Below are 21,085 nucleotides of genomic sequence, written 5' to 3' on the forward strand. Positions count from 1 at the left end.
ACTACAGGTCAAACAATGCTGAGGACCTCCGATTTAGAACAATTTTGAGTGTTTAATAAAAATCAAACTTTTTGGGAGCTTTTGAGGTGGCTGTTCACAATTTGGATCAGAATGTAATTTTGACAGGAGTGTTCATCATTCAACTAGGATTTTTCAGGAACAAAAGAGCTGATATGCCTGCATCCTTAACTTGCTAAGGAACTTTACTGTGGACTCTTCAGGAAAGGGAAGAAATGTAAATTGAAGTCTGAGGGATTATACTTGATTGAAAATGAAGTAAATGTTTTGTTTACCTTTGGAATTGCATTTAGGCATTAGACAGGAATGATTGTGCGTACATCTATAGGCTTTTTATATTTTACTACATAAAGAAAAAGGGGATGAGGTGGTCGAATCAGAACAGGGTAAAGTGGCTAACGATGGAAAGGAAGAATAAGAGAGGAGGCTTCTGAGGAAACTGCTCTCTGGACTTATGGCTGTCCACTCCCACATACTCTGATCCTTTTATTTATTTAAGCGCCAACCACTTGTAATCAGTAAAAAGGGGAACACAATCTTGGATTAACTGATTGGTAGCATGTAAGCTTTGTGCTCCTTAGAGGGAATCATTTGAGACCCTGCTAGAATAATGCACTTAATTGTGAGCTAAATACAGAAATTTGGGCTGCTTTAGGGCTGTTGCTGCACCCATGCACGTGCGCAAAGCACGCGCACACACGCGGATGATGTGATGATGTCATTGCATGAGACATCATCACACCGCACGCCGCTGCAAGCCAGCCCCATTGGCGCAACAGGCAACTGGGATGGCGCATGGGCAGCCTCCCAGCCCTTCCGCTCAGTTGCCCTGCGCCACCCCAGCCGTCTGATGTGCCTGGCCCGCAGCTGTATGCTGGCAGCAGTGGCAGAGGCAAGGGGCAACTGAGCGGGAGGGCTGGGAGGCTGCCCGCTCAGACTGCCCTGTGCTGCTGCTGCCAGCATGCACTCCCAGCTGGGCTCAGCAGCTGTGGGCCAGGCGTGGCAGGCGGCTGGGGTGGCATGCATGTGGTTTCCCAGCCCTCCTGCTCAGCCGCCAGCAGTGCCGCCGCCAGCTCCACAGCATGCGCCCCTGCCCCCAGTGCCCCCTCCGGTGCCTCAGCACTCAAGGCGGCTGCTGGACCAACCTCCATGGATGGGCCAGCCCTGCTTCTGGCATTTACAAGGGTGTTTATTTATCACCTAAAAATAAGCTTTTGTCTCTAAGCCTATCCAAAATTCTACCTAAAAGCCAAATAAAAATCCTGGTTAAACTGACATTCTTATTCAGAGCCACAATGGTCCCTGTCCGAGGGGAAAAGCTTCTCCTCTCCCTTCTTAAACTGAGGCTGGTTCACTTCACCCCTATCCAGTGAAATTCCGTGGGCACTGAGTAGTGGATAATTGTCAAGGCCCCCTGTATCCACAAGTAGTCTAAGTGGGAGCTCAGGAGTAAAATGTTCAAAATGTCTCTTTCAACTAAACCCTCATCTGTGGAACTGAGAGGCAAAATCCCAGCCCTACCAGGTATTAAACAGGAAGTCAACCCTGCAGAGTAGGACATATGCAGATTGAGTATCACAAAACAACTATTTGGGTAGCTGTGACCAAAATAGGCCAAAGTACGGGATTCAGACTGAAGCACTAAACTCCAAATAATATCACACAAGTATAATGAATATAGTTTATTAAGAGAAGTGCAAAAGAATACAAACATAGAATACAAACAGGAGAAGAAAATAACAAAAGCCAAATAACTATCCTAAGACACTCTACGGGCTTTGGTCCTCTGACAAGGATGTTACCTTGTCAGACTTGACAGTACAAAGTCCAGGTAGAACTTCAATGTCCAAATTAAAATTCTGGTCTGGCACCTTTTTGGTACTCCAATCTAGAACATGGAAGAACAGGTAGCAATAGGCAGTCCACCAGTAGCTACACAAAATGGAGAACAGACTAGCATGAAGACCCTTAAGTTATTGTCAAGCTAGCAGCATGATCTTAATTAACCAATCAGTGCTCTGACAATCCCTCTTATCCCACACCGGCTCAAAGTGCCAAGGGGGTGGCAACGTATGACTTACCATTCGTGGCTGTCGTACGGCTAAGTGTGTTGGGTTGGGGAAAGCAATGGTGAACTACCCTGTAAAAACTTCACTGCGAGACTCTGCGGATCTCTCTCAACGCGCTATAGGACAGAAAGGCCTGGAGGGGGACGATCTACGGAGTAGCCGAGGATCGGTCGCGACTGTGTGGCTTGGATTGGATCGGCTCTGACAATGATGCAACATAGGTGCAAGACTCCCTTCTGGCTATAAGGTCATTTTGCTCCTGTGTGATGCAGTTTCGCCTCTGAAAACTGCAAGTCATTGAGTCTCTCTACACATCTTACACAGGGATATTCAAGTGACTTACTTTCTCTGTGGTCTTATATTCAAGTGTACTCTGTTTCCCTGACACATTGTATCCACAATGGGAGAACAAGTGTAAGAGCTTTCACTTGATCCTACTTGCGTAAGATGTCTTATGTAGAAAGACTCTTTCTTACTGTTTCAGAGACAGGCTCATTGTGCTTATCCATACCAAGAAGCTTGAATCAAAGATTTAGAGAAGGCATTTTCTTGACAAGAATCACTTGGATTTGCAAGAGGCCAAAATCACAAAGTTTGGTTCAGAGCCCTGGAGGATAGGGTGGACTTTGGGAGTAATTGCCACACATGGAAGTAGCTCCTTCCCAATTAAATTGATAGTCTCTGCCCTCCCCCCTTCTTATTTGCCTGCTGGCATGACTATATTACTAATTCTCAAATGGCCAGAAAGTGTCCTCTGCAGTAATAATTACAGAGGGGTAGCTGTGTTACTGAGAGTCGAACCACACGATACGAATTACACAAGACCGAGCGAGTGTCAGGAGTCCTGTCTTACCCCAAATGCCCGTGTCCAGCATTCTACCGATGAGCACGTGTCCTGGTCCAGGTACGCATTCAAAATTTTCTGCTCTACTGTAGCCGCAACAGCATGTGTACGCAGTCATGATCAGTAAGTCAGCAATACAGAGCATCCTTATTTCCTATATCTTCCACTTCCTATCTGTGCAAAGTGGAGATGCATGATGGGATATCTTGAAGGTACACAGAGAAAACCTGTGCCACCATGAACACGGGTTCGATTGAGGTCCTGCAGTCCTGGCGCATGTAGTTGAAAAAAACATTGGAACACATGTAAGTTTTCGTGTCATTCGCGTGTAATTTGTATCGTATGGTTCGGCTCTGAGTTGCAACAAATTTAAAAAGGAGTCCAGGGATACCTTACAGACTAACAAATTTTTATTCCAGTATAAACTTTCACAAGTTGAGACTCAGTTCATCAGATGATAAGGTTTATATCCATTAGACAAATACAAGTTTCCCTCAGTTCAATCTGATTTTATGTTAATCCTATCCTGTGATAAGAATACTTGATTCCTTCCAGGTGTGCTAACAAATCAGGTGGCAGTGTTGTCCTTACTCTAAGAGTTGTCTATCAGGGATTCTCCCTCTAATGACAGGATTCTCCTGCTAGCACCAGCTAAGATATTCCAGTCTGACTCAATCTGTTCCATATTATGAGGCAAAGGGATTAATGTAAAGAAATACATTTAATGTTTCCAGCACAGATATTAAATCTATGATTTCATTACAGCCATTTCCTGGAGAACTTCACCATTTCCAGCACCCACAGAAATAAAATGCTTCCAAAAGCTGACAGATGAGACTACTTCCAATATGCTATTCACTGTTTTGCAACCATCCCCTCCATCTCTACTACCCGATCTACCCAAATCTGGAGGATTTACAGGCCCTGAGGAGTAAATGCTCAACCATTGCATTAGTTTCTATTTTAAAGGCTGTTCCAGGGAAAAGGCACACACATATAGCCCTCCTTGCAGTTGCATTTCCTCACATATCCCCACCCTATGGTAGTCACCTCACTAGTATATATGCCACTATACAAAACAATAACCATCCTGTTTACTGGTTAACATCATATGCTAAAGTGCAAGCTGATTACAGCACTTTCCAAACATGGTCAGATTCTGAGTTGGGTGAGTTCCTTTCAGAGAAAGGGTTTCAAAACTGTGAAGCAATCATTGAGAGGTTTCATCATTGGTGAGATTCACAATGTTTCATGTTGTACTATTATGATCGTTCACCTCTGGATTTTCTTGGGTTGAATCTAACCAATTTTTCCACTGGTGAAAAAGGGAGGACAACATTCTTCCAAAAAGGCTATGCTGGAAATCACTGGGCCTGAAGAGATGAAAGGTGTGTGGGAGAGGGGCTAGAATAAGGACAGGAAATGCATAACTGAGAGCCAGTTTGATGTAGTGGTTAAGAGCAGCAGGACTCTAATCTGGAGATCCAGGTTTGATTCCTCACTCCTCCACTAGAAGCCGGCTGGGTGGCCTTGAGTCAGTCACAGCTGTCTCAGAGCTCTCTCAGCCCCACCCCCCTCACAGGGTGATTCTTGTAGGGATAATAATAACATACTTCATAAACCACTTTGAATGGGTGTTAAGTTGACCTGAAGGGCAGTGTATAAATCAAATGTTGTTATTGTCAGATTGTGTTTACAAAGCTGGCTGGATTCAACCCCCATCCAGAAAACAAAATCCAAAAGGTTAATGATTACAACTGCCCTATACATTGTTCCATCAAGCTTTCATTTATAAACATCTTCTTATCCAACCCCTCTTTCCACAAATATGAAAAATGGCTCAATTCCCACACTGAATAGTGGAATGTTAAAAGGGCAGTCACGTATCTAGCACGATGTATTAAGATGCTTTCAGTCTTGTTCCATTGTGCCCTCTCTTGCTCTTTCTCCTGCAGTTTCCAAAGCTATTCTGCAAAGGGGCAGAATGCAGGTAACTCCTCCCAGCTCCCTTGCCAATTGCATTGATAATGTTTAATTCACTTAGCAAGAACTTGATGTTTCTTTAAGTGATCAATGAAGGGATTCTTCTTCCCTTTGCAGAGGCATCTTGTGGGAGGTAGACACCTTCCCAGCCTCTCCTATTCTCATTACAGAAGAAACATCAATAATGTACAGGTTTAGTGACAACCTATTTTTCAATCGGATAATCTTTTCTTCCCTGCATTCCTCCTCATCTCCTGCAACAGCTGGTTTAGAAATAGAAGACATCTGTCCAATTTTTCAATAAGAACCTTGGCAGTTTCTGCCATATCAGCTCCCTGCTCCTGGGAGGTGAGCCTCATAAAATAGCCGAGGGTCCGTATCATTGTCTCTCCCTAATTTTCTGCTTTGTGGAAATGCCTCCAAAACAAAGGCAGCAGTAATTGAACAGCTGATGGCTGCTGATTGATCCACAGCCTCAAAGTCTTCTTGCTGCTTTGTGAACACAGCTATGCTGCGATCTACTTGTTGCTTCTCATTTGAGTCATCATTTGCAAATTCATTCGGAGGCACAAACACACAGCAGGAAGTTTTACTTGTTCATAGAATCCTTTTAGGTAGATCTCTGGAACTTAACTGCTAGAAGAGTCACAGAATTGTCCAAAAGCTGGGACTGTTAGAAGCTTCTGATGAATGTTAGTTAAGTAAGACTATAAAATAGGACTATTCTGGGCTTTTTAAAATGTTTTATGTTATAAAATCATGCAGAATCAGAAATGGAAAATTAGTAGGCGTTTAAATCCAGCTACATAATTACCCTCTAGAGAGATCAAGGTATTAATAACCCAAGGAACATAATACCCACAGGTATATAGGCTTGAGGGTAATCCCACTACAGCCATTGTCACGGTCACCATGACCTGGGCCTGAGTCGAATGGACTGTGTGGCATTGCCATGTGTTGTGGGGATCACTTGGCTCAGCTTGGTTCAGAGCTTTTAAAACTCATGTTATACTTTACCTGAAAGAAAATCCTATGCTTAGCACCAGACTTTTAATATATCTCCACCTCTCCTTACTGTTCACAGCTTTAGTTAACTGCAGGGCCGGATTGACGGGGGGGCAGGGGTAGTCTGCCCCCGGCGCCGCCAAAGAGGGGGCGCCAGGCGCAGCTGCCAGCCCTGAGAGCACGCTGCCAGCCCCGGGAGTGCGTCTGGGGAAAGGCAAATGGCACGGGCGGGCTCCCAGCCATCCACGCTGCCTTTTGCCTTTCCTGCAGGACAAGGGGCGGCCAGCTTGCCGTGCACCCCTTGTCCTGGGGAAAGGCGAATGGCGTCAGTGGCCTCCCAGCCACCCGTGCTGCCTTTTGCCTGCCTCGGGAGGCTGAGAGGCCGCTCGCACCGTTTGCCTTTCCCCCCTGCCCCTGCGGCAAGCCGGCTGTCCCGGCGCGCCGCAGAGCTGGCAGTGGCGGCGGCAGCACGAGTGGCTCGGAGGCTGCCTGTGCTGTTCGCCTTTCCTCAGGACAAGGGGCGCGCAGCAAGCCGGCCACCCCTTGTCCTGCGGGAAAGGCAAAAGGCAGCACGGGTGGCTGGGAGGCCGCCTGTGCCGTTCGTCTTTCCCCAGGACAAGGGGCGTGCGGCAAGCTGGCCGCCCCTTGTCCTGCGGGGCAGGTGAACAGTGCAGGCAGCCTCCAAGCCACTCGTACTGCCACCGCTGCCAGCTCCACGGTGCGCTGGGACAGCCGGCTTCCCGCAGGGGCAGGAGGGTGCCCCAGCGTGATGACGTCACGGGAGTGACGACATCACGCAGCGCCAGGAGTGCGCACGCACTATGCGCGTGCGCAACTAGCCTGACTACAGTTGCCCTGGGCACTGGCAACTGTAGATCCGGCCCTGGTTAACTGTTTGATTGTTATGTAAGGGAGTAAGAATAAAATCTGGCCCGCCTCCCAACAGGAACAAAATATAACAGAAATGGGAACAAAAGCTGCGTAATCCCCAAACTCACAAAACAAGCAGTGTAAATAATGTAAAGGCTAAAAAATTGGCAGGCAGGAAGGTTTTCCTCCTCTTTGTGATGAAGAAGATGTTTCCTTTTACATCTGGTTTGCATTTTTCTTTAGATTTCTGCCAGAAAGAATTCCAAAAACAGAACACAGATCTAATGAATGTATACATTCCTAGAGGTTTCTTTTGCTGTTCTCCAGAGTCCTAATCGTAACAATCATCCTTAGACTTAAAAAAAACCAACCTAGCACTAATTTCTTAGTGCAGAAACATATGGCCTGATTATCTTTGCAACATTGCTGCTGCTATCATATAAAGCAATCCACATTTAGAAAATAATTACTGTGAATATGACAAGAAAAATATTCTGTTGTAGAAAATGTTTTCCTAATTGTTCTAACCCTATTATCTTCCCAAAGGGATTTGTCTGGAAAGTCTTATTTCAGACAGAGCAACAGACTCTTACGTCAAGTCATTATATTTTCAAGTATTGAAAAGCCCACCCTATTTACCTAAGATATCGACATAGCATCATATTTGCTGTATTATACCAGAAGAGCTATCAACAGTTCCTAGGTATCTTTAAATGATGCTACAGAAAACCTTAAAAATAAACAGCTAAAAATCTAAGGCCAAAGCCAATGGTAAACAGCAAATACCATGATGTGCCATCAGAAATGTATTAATCAATATATGATGAGAATGACCCCATGTGTAAATAATCCGTTAAGCACAATTATTTCCAACATTTGGAAGTGGTTAGAAACTGGATCGTCTTGACTGGCATTTCAATGCTCATCTTTTTCACTTCCTGTCAATCATTTCAATGTCTCCCTGGTGTTGTTAGGAGTTGCTTTCTGATTCTCTTTCAGCAAGGGGCTTGTTTAACAAGAGCTTTTTCAATCTCTAAGGTTGAGCTTGCCATACAGGGCAAAGACTTTGCATGCACATGTTATGAGGTAGGGCAGAGGGAGGGACAGCAGCAGCAATTCACCTTCTGGCTTCATTTGCCCTTCCCCATGTTCAGGAAATCCATTGCAGTGGGGGAAACAAGACACAGACTTAAGGCTCTCATCCTCCACAATATATAAATCTACACACTGGAGATATATCAGCAATCACAATGCATCAGATAAGTCCCTTATGATAAAGAAAACCACCCTCTGGTTTATTTGATTAAAATATTTATATCCTGCTTTTCTCCTAAAGTTCTTAGAAAGCTCAGATGTCTTTTCAGAGCAGTAGCCATTGAGTGTGCAAAACAAAATAAACAAGCCAGTAATATACTCAGAAATCACTGCTTCAATTAGATAAAGCAGCTTGCGAAATAGTGAACCAAATCCCGGAAACCAAATTGTAACACTTTCCAACCAAACAGTTTGTGTGTTTCATTTCATTTAGATTCTTATCTTGCAGCAACAGCAGCAGGCAGGCACTGGGTCCACACAGCAACATCTTGTTTTTCTTAACAGCATTCACCAATCAGATACAAAGGGAGAGAGCCTTTACATTATTTCCATTGGCTGGAAGAGTTAATATGAACAATACACACAAACTCCGCCCCACCTCACTATCAGGGCAAAGGCATTGTCTCCCTGCCAATCAGGTCCATGCAAGGGAAGTCCCCTCCCTGCCTATCAGCTTTGGAAATGTTTGGAAGGAGGGGACTACAGACTTTAATAATAGTATCTAATGTGTCTTTAATAATAAGTGTCTAAAGACACTTCCCTGGGAGTAAGCACTATTGGATAACATGGGACTTACATCTGAGTAGACCTGTTTCAGGAGGAATGTGCATCTTGGTTTATTTTGCAGAGCTATCCAGGTATTAGCAGCCAGATCCCTCCTCCCACTGAAGGGCAGTTTATGGGTATGAAACCATAAACACCATTCCTCATATAGTGCAAGACACTGCTTGGCCTGAAATAAAACAAAATGGATGCCAGCCAGGTACAAGACCTGGAAACTATTTCAAAAGGAGAGTCAGAATGGCTAAGCGCTCCCTCCACGCCCCGGAGAGATGCATAATTTAGAACAATGAGGCTCCCTGGAAGCTCCTGACTTATCTCATCAATGCCCGACCTCACTTCCCCTCATGCATTTACCCTGATTAAGCACAACGCTATTCAGCAAACCTGGTAGCTTTTTCCATATGGTACTTGCAGCGTCATCAAGCGCCATTTTCACCTATAGTCCACATCAGTTAGACCCATGAAGCCTCTCTCAACTCCACTGACCACTTCTGGAGACAGCCATCAAGTCATTGTTTTCAGAGGCAAAGATGTCAGCTTTCCCCAGGGAGCATTTTGCTGTATATTTGGGCTCCCAAGCCACCAGTGAGAGTGTGTGTGTGTTCTGGATCCTTCCACACACTCCCAAATCCATTTGGGCCTCTTCTCTTTTTCTTCTCGTGAAATGCTGGTCATTTTGCTGCTGCCTCCGTGAATCCCTAACTTTGAGACTGGTAACTATTGCCTTCCCGGAAACTGCTTTCTCCCCTTTTCCTCCCTGATTTTCTTAGATTGTGTGTGTGCTATGTGCAATTTATATACATTTGCCCTTTTATTTCTCTTCAATAAAAAGACCTTTCCAGTTGGATATCTGCCTGGCTTATTTGAGAGTCATTCTAAAGGAATAATCCCCGTAAACATAGGTGGAGAATCCCAGTTACTCCTCTTGCTTGTCTCCTTTAAGCTAATTTCCCCAACTAATTAGGAGACTGCCTATTTGAGTAACACAGGCAGTGGTCTGTCTCCCTTACCCCCATCAGGGCACTTGGACAGTCAGTAGTTGAGAGGAAAAGTGCTGCTGCGGCGGGAGGGAGAAATGCAAGTGACCTGTTCCATCAGTCAAACTGGATAAAAGCCGTGGAAGACTTCAACCAAAGGCTGTAATTCTAAAGACACTTCACTTGGAGAAAGCACTACTGAATAACATGGGACTTACGTCTGAGTTGACCTGTTTAGGATTGCTTCCTCCTCCTGCCTCCATCCTGCGAGCTATTAGCCTGCCCTGCCCTTTCAAAAACAATCCTGCCTACCTACAGCAAAAGGAAAACTTATGGACAAGACACAGGTCTGTTCAGGCTGGGAAAGGATTCAGACAATCATTCTGCCTGCCTGCACTTGGGCAATGGTGATTGGCAGCGATTAATGTAAAACACCCCCTCATTGTGGGAACAAAACTGCAAAGCACAAGGAAACATGGCACCAACAGGCAGTATAGGAAAAGAAAAAAGTGAACATAAAGCAGAATTGTTTTTAATGCCACCGCTACCCCGCAGATGCCAGGAGACCCAGGAGCAGCCGCAGACAAGCCCCAGACCTCTCCCCAGGCGCAGGGCACCAAAGGGCAAAACACATGCCCAAACAACCAAGTAGACAGGCAAGAAATCGCCCTGCCCAGGCACACATTAAGTGGAACCAGCAAGCAGGGCGTCAGGCACACAAAAATGCCACCTCCCCAGGGGACCTGTCTAGCTGCACAGACACCCCTGGAGAAGCAGGTACCAGGTCGCCTTGCTTGGAAAGGCCCTGCAAGCCCCATTCTCCAAGTAGGGAACAAGGGGAAAGGGAGAGGCCAGAGCTGGGGAGAAACGCCTGGGAGCCTCCCCAGCTGTCCCAGATCAGAAGCAATCAGCCCAGGAGAGGAAGGGAGGAGAGCAGAGCAGGAAGCCCTATATAAGCAGGCTCAGTAGGGACCCAAGGATGGAGAGTTGAGGAGTGGACAGAGAAAGAAGCGAGCGTGTGGTGTTGAGAGCAAGGGGCAGCATATGGAAGGGAGTGAGAAAGGAGGAAGCAGGCAGTCAAGGCGATCGAGTGGATGAGAGGGTGCGTGGGTGATGTATACCCCCCTCCAGCCATGAACTCAACATCGGTGATGAGCCTCAAGGCAGCCTCCCCGAAGCACCTGCCAGGCATGAGAGTGCCCTGTGTGGCTGTGCCCCAGCCAAGGCGGGGTGAGTCTGCTTACCTAAAGCCCCAGCAAGATGCCAAGGGGCCAAGTGCAGCTACACCCCAGCCGAGGCAAGGCGAGTCTGCTTACCCGAAGCCCCCAGGGCAGCAGGGTGCCAGGCGTAGCAGTTCCTGGATGGGGGCCTGACAATAGGTCACAAGTTGGGTAGGCAGACATTAACTATTTATATGCCATTTGTCATTTTCCTGTTTGTTAAAGAAATACAATGTTAATTTTAAAAAAACAGGTGTCTCAGACATTGGAAGTACCTCTCTATGGAACTGTGAATTGCACTTAGTAGAGATAACATTGGCTTGGGTTCAATACACAAATGGAAACATAAACAGACTTAATGCAGTTCTGCTTGTGCAAGATCTTGTGTAACACCATAATAATGCCTTGTGCAAGCAGAATTCAGGATACTTTCTGTGTTCAGCAGTTTAAGAAGCTAGTGTGAGATTTTTTCTGCACTTCCACTTGTAAAAGGAAGGACCCTAATATATGCAGAAATCTTCTGATGGATACAAGCCTATGCATTGAAAGAATGCCTGATATTGTGAGGGATTCTGAATTTTTCAGACACCTCTTCAAATTATGCTTCATCCTTTGAGCATATAAACCAATTTAAAGCTTAAATGAAGTTAGGAATCATTGTTATCAGAATAAGGGATCATGTAGAAATGTGTGGAATAATGAGGGGCTATTGGACAGCAATTTTTAAACCAAGGCAAAATGCTTTGGTAGAGATTGATTTATTAATGATTTGAGAACTTAATTTTAACTTGTTCTCCTGTGGTTCAAATGATTGCATAAAGAGAGGCCAATCTCTCTACCCCCGCCCTGCCACCACCATGAGCTTTACTTTCTGCAGCATGTGGTTAGTAATCCAAGGAGGGGAAATTTGGTTACAATTTTAATAATTGGCAGTTTGAGACGAGTGTTCCTTTCCCAGTATTCCCATTATCCCCCCTGTTTACGGAGGCCAGGGAGATCACTAGAGATGGCTACCATTAGCAGCTGTGTCCCCCTGAAAAGGTCCTTAAGACTTGCCTCCTGCTTTAGCAAGGCACTCTATTCTACTCTGATTCTGAAAAGAGGTCCTAAGTTATTGCGGGGATTACACTGTGAGCTGTGGACTGATTTACAAGAAAATACAAGTAGGATGATTCTCCAAATTCCCTGTGGTTGCTGGAAGAATCTTTTGGAGACTGGCTTGTGCAGTGCAGTTAATAAGCATGAAATTGCATTATATTGTTGCCTGAAGCCTGTAGTAAGAATCTTTGGGGTGGGGTGGAGATCAAAGTACAATTAGTTGGGTGCTCATCATAGTTCATTGATAAAACAGCTGATGTAGTTTATTGGCATGGCCAAGTGAATGGTTGTGGAGCAGCTCCCCATGTACGTATGGGCCTACCCTGTATAGGATTAGGACTTCTCATGCAAGTGAGTATCTTGGCCAAACTATAAATTCCCAACAGGAACTGGCAGCCATATTGCAGCTGTGCGTCCTCAATGGCAACTCTGAGTAAAATTGCTTGAAGGGGCAGATTCAAATCAGGAGGACAATGGCATGGGGGAGGGGCTCCTGCCTTCCCCCATAACATTTTCCAGAGCTAAATAGTCCAGTGGCCATTATTTGTCCCATCAGTGGGCGGGATATGTGCTGAATGCTTGGTTGTGCAGGGCAAATAACCTGTGGGCCACCTTGGCTCCGGAAAACAGCAGGGGAGGGGGGGACAGGAGCCCTACCTCCCTGCACCACAGTTTTTATCTGAACTCGAACCCTATGCTACTTTTCTCCAGAGTTTCCTGGATTCATAGCTGAAGGATAGCTGATGAATTTGTGTAACACTTAATGTACAGTTTGGCCCTAATTCTTGTCTGAATGGACTACCGATGGTGTATACACAACAGGTGTTTTCACATGAATGAAAACCCCCTTTAATAGATTATTAATTTGTCGGATTCTTGAACTGGGCCAAATCTATATGTGAAAATGCTGATGTTCATTTAGGTGCAGATCTGGCAAGCACTATGGTAGTGTTCTGAGGCTACATGATATCTTATGGTGATTTGGGCCAGTTAGATTTGTATATTGAGCCTGGAAAATAAACCTGGAAGGAAAAGTAAAACATTATTCATTTGCCAATAATAGAAGACTCCAGCCTGCCATAAGGTGTTTTTTTTTTTCACAGCTTCAGGAAAAGTCACAAGAGGTGAGCATTTACACAACTGCCTCCTACTGCACTATCAAATAGTTACATTATTTGTGTGAAGAAAAGTGGTTTTACAAGAATAACTCAGAAGAAAAACTCAAAACAGATTCAATGAAATATTCTACTAAAAGTTTCAGATTCAGAAATGTAACTTTAATAAGCTGCACCTTTATTTTATGCGTAGCAAACATGTACTAGAATAATGATTCATTGTTTCCCCTTTTCTCTCCCCTTCACTCTCTTTAGGATGAGATTATTTTTAAAAGAGCAGCTTTGAAGTACTCTTCATAAAACATTTACACATCCTTATAAATAGCCACGTGCAAGAGTATTGGTTTCTGGCTTGAGAGAGATGTTGGGGCCTTGTCAAGAAAATCCTACTGCAAACGAGCAAGAGTTCCCACTGGCACCATCAATCACTAGGAGTTCCAGATCACATTCATTGTGCATAGATTCTGTTCTTGATTATCCCAGACCAGTAGCTTCTTAAATGCTTTGCTTCCTCAGCAACGGACACAAAGCCTGGGATTGGTGCTATGACAACATTGTGTTTGTCATCTGGTTGGCATCTGGCATGCTGTCAGAGGCATCCAAGCCCAGTTCTGATGAGTTTGAACTATGGCTGAATTCAAATTAAGACAATGGTTGCCATGATTTCCGAAAATTATTTTCAAGTCTATAAATGAGCAAACAAATGAGGCTCAGAGTGGTTGAAATTCTAGCAGCAAAGTTTCCCAGAAAAGCACACTTTTCTTCTTATTTATTTACTTCATTTATATCCCACCATTTCTCCCCAGTGGGGACCCCAAAAAAGCTTATTTTTTTCTGCTCTCCTCCATTTTATCCTCACAACAACTCTGTGAGGTGGGGTGCACATAATGAAAAAACAAGCCAAAAATACGCACAGAACTCACTGATTTGGCTAGTTAAAGCAGCTTCCATAAGGTTGGACCAAATCTGGGAAACCTCCTCCCCCTCAGCTGAAAAGTTTGTTTGATTCATTTTGGTATTTACCATGCCACAGCCATGCAGGTAGGTAGGCAGTGTGGGATACTGTCAGGCAGCATCCTATTTTCCATAATGGCAAGTCTGTATGCACTCATCATGCAACCAGTTGGCTCCAAAGGGAAGAGACTGAGCCCTTAGTGTTAACTAGACATGGGCACGAACGGGAAAAAAACCCCAAACAGGTTGTTCGGTGTTCGTTCCCGACAACGAACACGAACAGCCGACCGGACCCGAACATGTCCCATTCCAGCACTTCCTGGGCAATGACATTGGCATTTAGTCGGTCTTAGGGATCAAAAGTTTGTTTTGCACCAGGGAGAGAAGCAGCAGATGGCATGGTCCCATTAAGCCAGCATTGCCATCCATTTATGTGCACTTTTATGCACAATGCAAGGAAAGGCTGACCCCTGAGTCATTTTAATAATAATATGATATTCCTGTTCAAGTATCCCTAAAGAGATTGTTGCTAAATTTCTATTCCTAGGGTTGGATTGAGTCAGCTTTGCACCTGGTGGCAAAGGAATGAGGGGGTCTCCTTTACCCACTAAAAATACTACTCTAGAGAATATAGGACCCATATGGACAAATTTCATGTGGCATGTAGGGAAATTTGGTAGGCCAAAGAGAAAAAGCTGACTGAATCCAACCCACATGTCTATAACATTACATAATGTGTAACATTACATAATATGTAACATTGTAACAACACTACACATACACACAGCCAAAGTTTAAATCCCCCTCTTTTTTAGTGAGACATACCCTCTGCATCTGAATGAGTCACAGATCTGGTCATGTCGACCAGTTGAAAGGAGACAAATCTAAATCAGATATGTAGAAAAAGCAGCCTCCTCGGGAACTGAAGAATTCAGTAGTATCTCTGTGCTGGGAATGACTGAAAGATACACTCACATCTGATGTAGAATCACCTGCGCAAGGGCAGGCCGACTGGAAAGAAGCAAGGCAAGAGCAGTGTCATAGATCATGCAGAGATATAGCAGGCAGGCTCTTCTGTGGGTAGATACTTTGCTCTTACAGAACACTTTATTTAATGTATTTACTTCTCATAACATGTTAGCACTTCTCTTTCAGCACACTGATGTGCCCTAATACCTGGACTGGGAATTAGCAGACTGTGAATGATGCAAAATGTTCACAAAAGGGATCACAACAATCTCAGGACAAGTCTGCCTCTAACTTTTGACATTTATTGAACTGCTACTGTTGTTGGAGCTCAAACGTGTCAAACACTGAGGATTTACCTGGAAAGTAATTAAGATGTTGCTCGTGTGCTGGTATTGAGATCTGACTTTCTATTTATATACATATCTATCACCCTGTGTCATTAGGGTAAGTAACTTTTTTGACATTGGAACAACGTCATTAAAAGATGAACTTGTCTTTTACCACATTCGGTTAAATGATTAATTTTCCTTGTATTAACCTTAAATGAGCCTATTAAAAGATTTCTCCCCCCGCCCCAAGTGCTGCTCATTATGCTATCATTTTAAGTAATTAAATCAGAATAAATGGCTATGTGAAGATATTTTAATGTAATGTCTAATTATATCTGACCTAGACACTGAACTATAATCATTAACTACATGAACTGTGTAATGTTCTGAAGACTGTTTAATAATTTATATGTCGTGGATTTTGCTGAAAGCTGGAGGCATTGGATAGCTTGCACCTGCATGGGCCTGGCATCAAGCAATGGAACCACCTGTCAAATTACTTCTGATTCCATAAACGTACCACTTCTCTGCTTCTCCTGCTTGCAGCACTGAATTGTGTGATCAAAATTATAGAGATCCCAGATAGAATCTTTGTGAGACTTTGCCTGGCTTTAACTTCTTTGATGGTGCCCCTTTCTTGAGTCATCTGAGACCATTTGCTCTGTGACCAATCTCAACACCAACATCTTATTTCTTTCACTTTCACTTGAGCATATTTCTCTCCCTCTAGCAGATTATTGTCCGAATTGTTAATCTACATGAGGATCAAGCATAGAAAGCCTTATATGATTGTGCAGAATTCAGTGGGTTGGATCTAGTAATACGCAAGTGGAAACACAGACTTAGTTCAGTTTTGTTTGCACAAGTACTAGTGCAATACCTAGCGCTTTCTTTCATATGTTATAGTGCCCAGAAATAGCTTGCACGATGTCTTGTACAACAGGAAATATGGGTTGAGCTGGAAGCTGGCTGCATGGTAAAATGCTCATGCTCCTACTGAAGTGGGTGCCTACTTACTTACTTGGGGAGAGATTTTGCCATCAAAGGCAGAGATGATGGGCCACCTGCTCTGCCCATCTCCACACTTTGTGAATTAGTTTGTTGAAAGTAGGTAGATTGGTTGTTAAGTAATATCTGTTTAAATTTTTTTTGGTATTGTTTTCTGTCATGTTTGACATTGTAAGCTGCTTTCGATCTGCATTGAGCAGAGAAAAGCAGTTTTAAAAGTCCCAAATCCTCAGATCAGAAACCTGATCTGGTTTGGTACCATCAGGGACCTGGGACAAGACCTCTTTGAGGGATGCCATTATCTTTGCCCCATAGACCTCACAGCTAGGAACACACTTTCCTTGACTGTAAGCCTGTAATGAAAATAAGAGTTTGGGACCTAGGACCTAGGTCTCAGTAATGGACTGCAGATACATAGATAAACCAGACTAGCAGACAGGACTAGCTGATAACTGAGCTGCACCTAGGTTTGTATTAATCTGCATGTTTAGCAAAGGCTCATGGGGTATGTGTTAAAAAAAAAAAGGTCACTATGACTAGGAGAGGTGGTATAATACAGGACTAGGCTAGCTGAAAAGACAGGAAGGGAGAAAGGAGTGCTGAAGCTACTGCTCTTTGGAAGGCAAAGCTTGTTTCCAGCTTTGGAGCTAAGAAGGTCATAGAGCTGAAACTGCTAGCTCGGAAGAGTTGAACCCTTTCCCTTAGGAGACCAGCAGTAGCTGGGAAGAGCAAAGAGCAGGAATTGCTGGCAGCTGAACTCTTCGTTAACTGCTTGACACCAGCAGACTAGTACAGAGCTGCTTCTAGGGCAACAAGCAAGCTCCAGGATTCATACAGCATCTAGCTTTGCAGTGGTAAGTATGTAGGTAAGGGGATTATTGTCTGTCCAAACTTGAAACTTGCCACCATACACGTGCTGTGGCTCAGTTCAGGGCGTGCGGCACAGCTCGGCTCAGGGCATGCAGTGCAGCTTGGCTTGGGGCGTGCGGCTCAGGGCGCATGACACGGCTCAGCTTGGTGTGTACAGCGCAAGTCAAGCCAAGCTGCACTGTGCACCCCGAGCCAAGCTGCGTTCCCTGAGCCGAGCTAAGCCATGCGCCCTGAGCCAAGCCATGCGCTCCTGCACCCACAGCAGGCCCATTTTGGGAAGAATCGTGCCCCACAGGGCCCGATCCAACCCTTGGTGAGTGCAGGGGCACTCCCAGCTGGCCTTTGACCCCCGCTTGATGTCACATCCGGAAATGATGTCATCGTGTGAGCACGGAAAAGAAAGCCCCCTGAACAGCAAGGTAAGTGCCAGGCTCCCAACCTCCCGCCAGGGGAGTATAGGGACCTGGCAAACCCCCGGTTTGGGCTCCAAGGGACCTGGCAACCCTAACTGCAATTAGGTTTGGAGATGGATTATGGCCTATGTGCACTGCAGATAGTCTTGCACAATGAAAATAAAGTCATCACGCTCCTGCAAGCGTGATGACGTCACTGCTGGGAAGTGACGTCACCACGCAGCCTGTTTGGGCGCAGATCGGGCCCATTGTGGGCCCCTGTGGAGCACAAGAATGTTCCTGCGCTCTGCAGGGGCCCACAATGGGCCCGATCCGTGCCCAAACGGGCTTGATCCGCACCCATTTTGGCGTGGGTCGGGTCCATTTTGGCACGGATTGGGCCCATTGTGGGCCCCTGCGGAGCACAGGAACGCTCCCGCGCTCCACAGGGGCCCCGATCCAGGCCAAAACAGGCCTGATCCTGGCGGTTGCTGTGCATGGGGGCACGCAGCACCGCAGGGGGGCACGCATGGAAGGTGCGCACTTCCCCACTGGCCAGGTCTGGCAGCCCTAGCCCAACGTCAGGTATGTGCCATCAAGGACTACAGAAATTCTTGTGAATTTTATCACATGGGCACTAAAACACCATGAGGAAGTCCTAAAACAATCTTGATAGGTTCTGAGGACCTTGATTGAACTCTTTGTTATGAGCCTGGGCCTAGTGAGGCCAAGTGGCTCTGGGGAAGCCAGCACTAAAGTGACTGCAGGGCCTACATTTCCCAGATTCCCTTTGGACCCAGTGTTTGGGTAAGAGGGAATTTGGAGGGGGAAATTGCACCAATAAAAAGTAGGGGGATGGTGCCTGAGAGAAGGGATAAAAGGCCTCACCCACAGTGGGAGGATGTTCACTCCTACAGAGCAGAGCTGAGGAGAGGCAGCTGCAGACGGAGGGATCCCTCATCCAGAAGGGGTGAGACAGTTTGAAGCTAGTCACCAGGAGACACTTAAGAACAGTCTAGTTAGACGCATTAGGGTGTTTTCGTTTATTTGTTCACCAACCTTTACTATTCTCTTTATTTTACAAAGTTTGAACACCAGTTATTAATAAACCTTTTAAATAAAGTTCTTTATTATTCTGCCTCGGTCCTCACACTTCATTCAGGACCTTAATAAATAAAACCTGTACCAGACAGAGTAAACAAAAGGGATTGGTTGAGTGCTCTGGGCCCTTCTGAGGAAACCTGTACCAGAGTGGTGGCAGCCTACGGAGTTGAAGAGCTTCCTGGGATCCAGCCTGCTGTGACAATAATAAAGGAACATGCCAATTTCAGCTGAACATCAGTGGGATCCTAGTCCAATACTCTAACCACTACACTATACGGGCTCTCAGCTTTTCTTCATTCCCTCCCCACAGCAATCTCTCCCTGGGAAAAGTCTGAACAATTTGTGGAAGCAAGTCACTGGTGAATTGTGTGGTAGCCACAGACAGACCTGACAAAGTGACAAAAGTTGTGTGAAGGCTGCCCTGGCCCCAAGTTGCAATCATCGACATACCTCAGAGAGTTGAGCACCTGGGTGAGTTGCCCGATGGTTGCTACTGAGCCTGGCCCCCCGATGAGTCCTCCTTCCAAGGCAGGAGGGAGGGGGAAAGGGGTAGATTGAGAGGTCAGAATAGCAATAGAGAGGGACCTGTTCTTCACCACCACCACCTGCATTTTACTGAATTTTCAAACACAAGTTTGAAGGGTAGTAATGTTGTTGTAGTTGCCTATCACTGAAGGCTACCAGGTCTTATGTTATATTAGTGGTGTTGCTACAGGGAAAACTGGAAAACTCTATGGTTTTACCATAGAATAACTCAGGTCCTAGAGCCACCCTACATCACTTCCAGTTTTTCCCCAGTAGTGATTCAGACACACCACCAATGTCATGCCCCCAACACTTCCATCCCATCCCATCCCCATCCCATGGGGTCGAGACATTGTTGGTCGCCCTCACAGACGATCTCCGCAGACATCTGGATCAGGGCGGATCAGCACTGCTGATTTTGCTGGATCTGTCAGCAGCGTTTGATACGGTCGATCATGAGCTTTTGACCCACCGCCTTGCCGATGTGGGGATTCAGGGGACAGCACTGCAGTGGCTGGTCTCCTTTCTCCATGATCGGGGACAGAGGGTGGCGCTCGGGGAGAGGGTGTCATCTCGTAGGCCACTGGTTTGTGGTGTGCCACAGGGAGCGATACTCTCTCCATTATTATTTAATATCTATATGCGCCCCCTCGCCCAGCTGGTGCGGAGTTTCGGGCTTGGGTGTCGCCAATACGCAGATGACACCCAGCTTTATCTGTTGTTGGACGGGCAGCCTGGATCGGCCCCTGATGCCCTGGAGCGTGCTTTTGAGGCTGTGGCTGGTTGGTTGAGACAAAGTCGGCTGAAATTGAATCCCACGAAGACGGAGGTCCTGTATGTGGGTCGTGGGGAGATGGCTTTGGGACCTCGGCTTCCTACACTTGATGGGGCAGCACTTACACTGGCCCCGAGGGTTAGGAGCCTGGGGGTGATTCTGGATTCCTCCTTGAAGATGGAGGACCAGATCACTGCAGTTGCCAGGTCTTCCTTTTATTATCTTCGGCAGGCCAGGCAGCTTGCCCCTTATTTGTCTCCCCGTGACATGACTACAGTGGTCCAAGCAATGGTCACCTCTAGGTTGGATTACTGTAACGCGCTCTACGCTGGGCTTCCCATGGGCCTGATCCGGCGGTTACAGCTGGTACAGAATGCAGCAGCGCGGGTCATTGCTGGAGCACCGGTGTGGGAGCATATTACACCGGTGCTACGCCAGCTGCATTGGCTGCCAGTGGAGTACTGAATCAGGTTCAAGGTTTTGGTGTTAACCTACAAAGCCCTACGCGGACTGGGACCGACGTATCTGAGGGACCGTCTCTCACCGTATGAGCCCCGGAGGACTCTCCGCTCTGGCGGAAAACATCTTTTAAGTGTGCCTGGCCCTAGGGAGGCCCGCCTGGCGTCGACCAGGGCCAGGGCCTTTTCAGTCCTGGCCCCGACCTGGTGGAATGCTCTGTCTTGCGAGACAAGGGCCCGGCAAGATTTGCTTGCATTTCGCCGGGCCTGTAAGACAGAGCTATTCCGCTGGGCATATGGCTAACGCCGGGCAGTGCCCCCCCCCCCGTGAAGGGGGGGTTAAACCATCACCCCTATGCAAACACAGAAGCATATATGAACCACTATGCAGCATGAATTGTTATATTTAAGGTTTTTAAATGTTTTTTAAATGTATTATTTAATGTTTTTAAATGTTTTTAAACATGTTTGTATTTGTTATCCGCCCTGAGCCTGCGAAAGCGGGGAGGGCGGAATATAAATATAATAAATTAAATTAAATTAAATCCTTAATAGCAACTCTCACAATGGCCATTATAATCTCCTCTCTTAAAGATACAGGAGCTGCTTTTCTTATTTTCAGGG

The sequence above is a fragment of the Eublepharis macularius genome, chromosome 4, assembly GCF_028583425.1.
Source record: "Eublepharis macularius isolate TG4126 chromosome 4, MPM_Emac_v1.0, whole genome shotgun sequence".
NCBI lineage: Eukaryota > Metazoa > Chordata > Lepidosauria > Squamata > Eublepharidae > Eublepharis > Eublepharis macularius.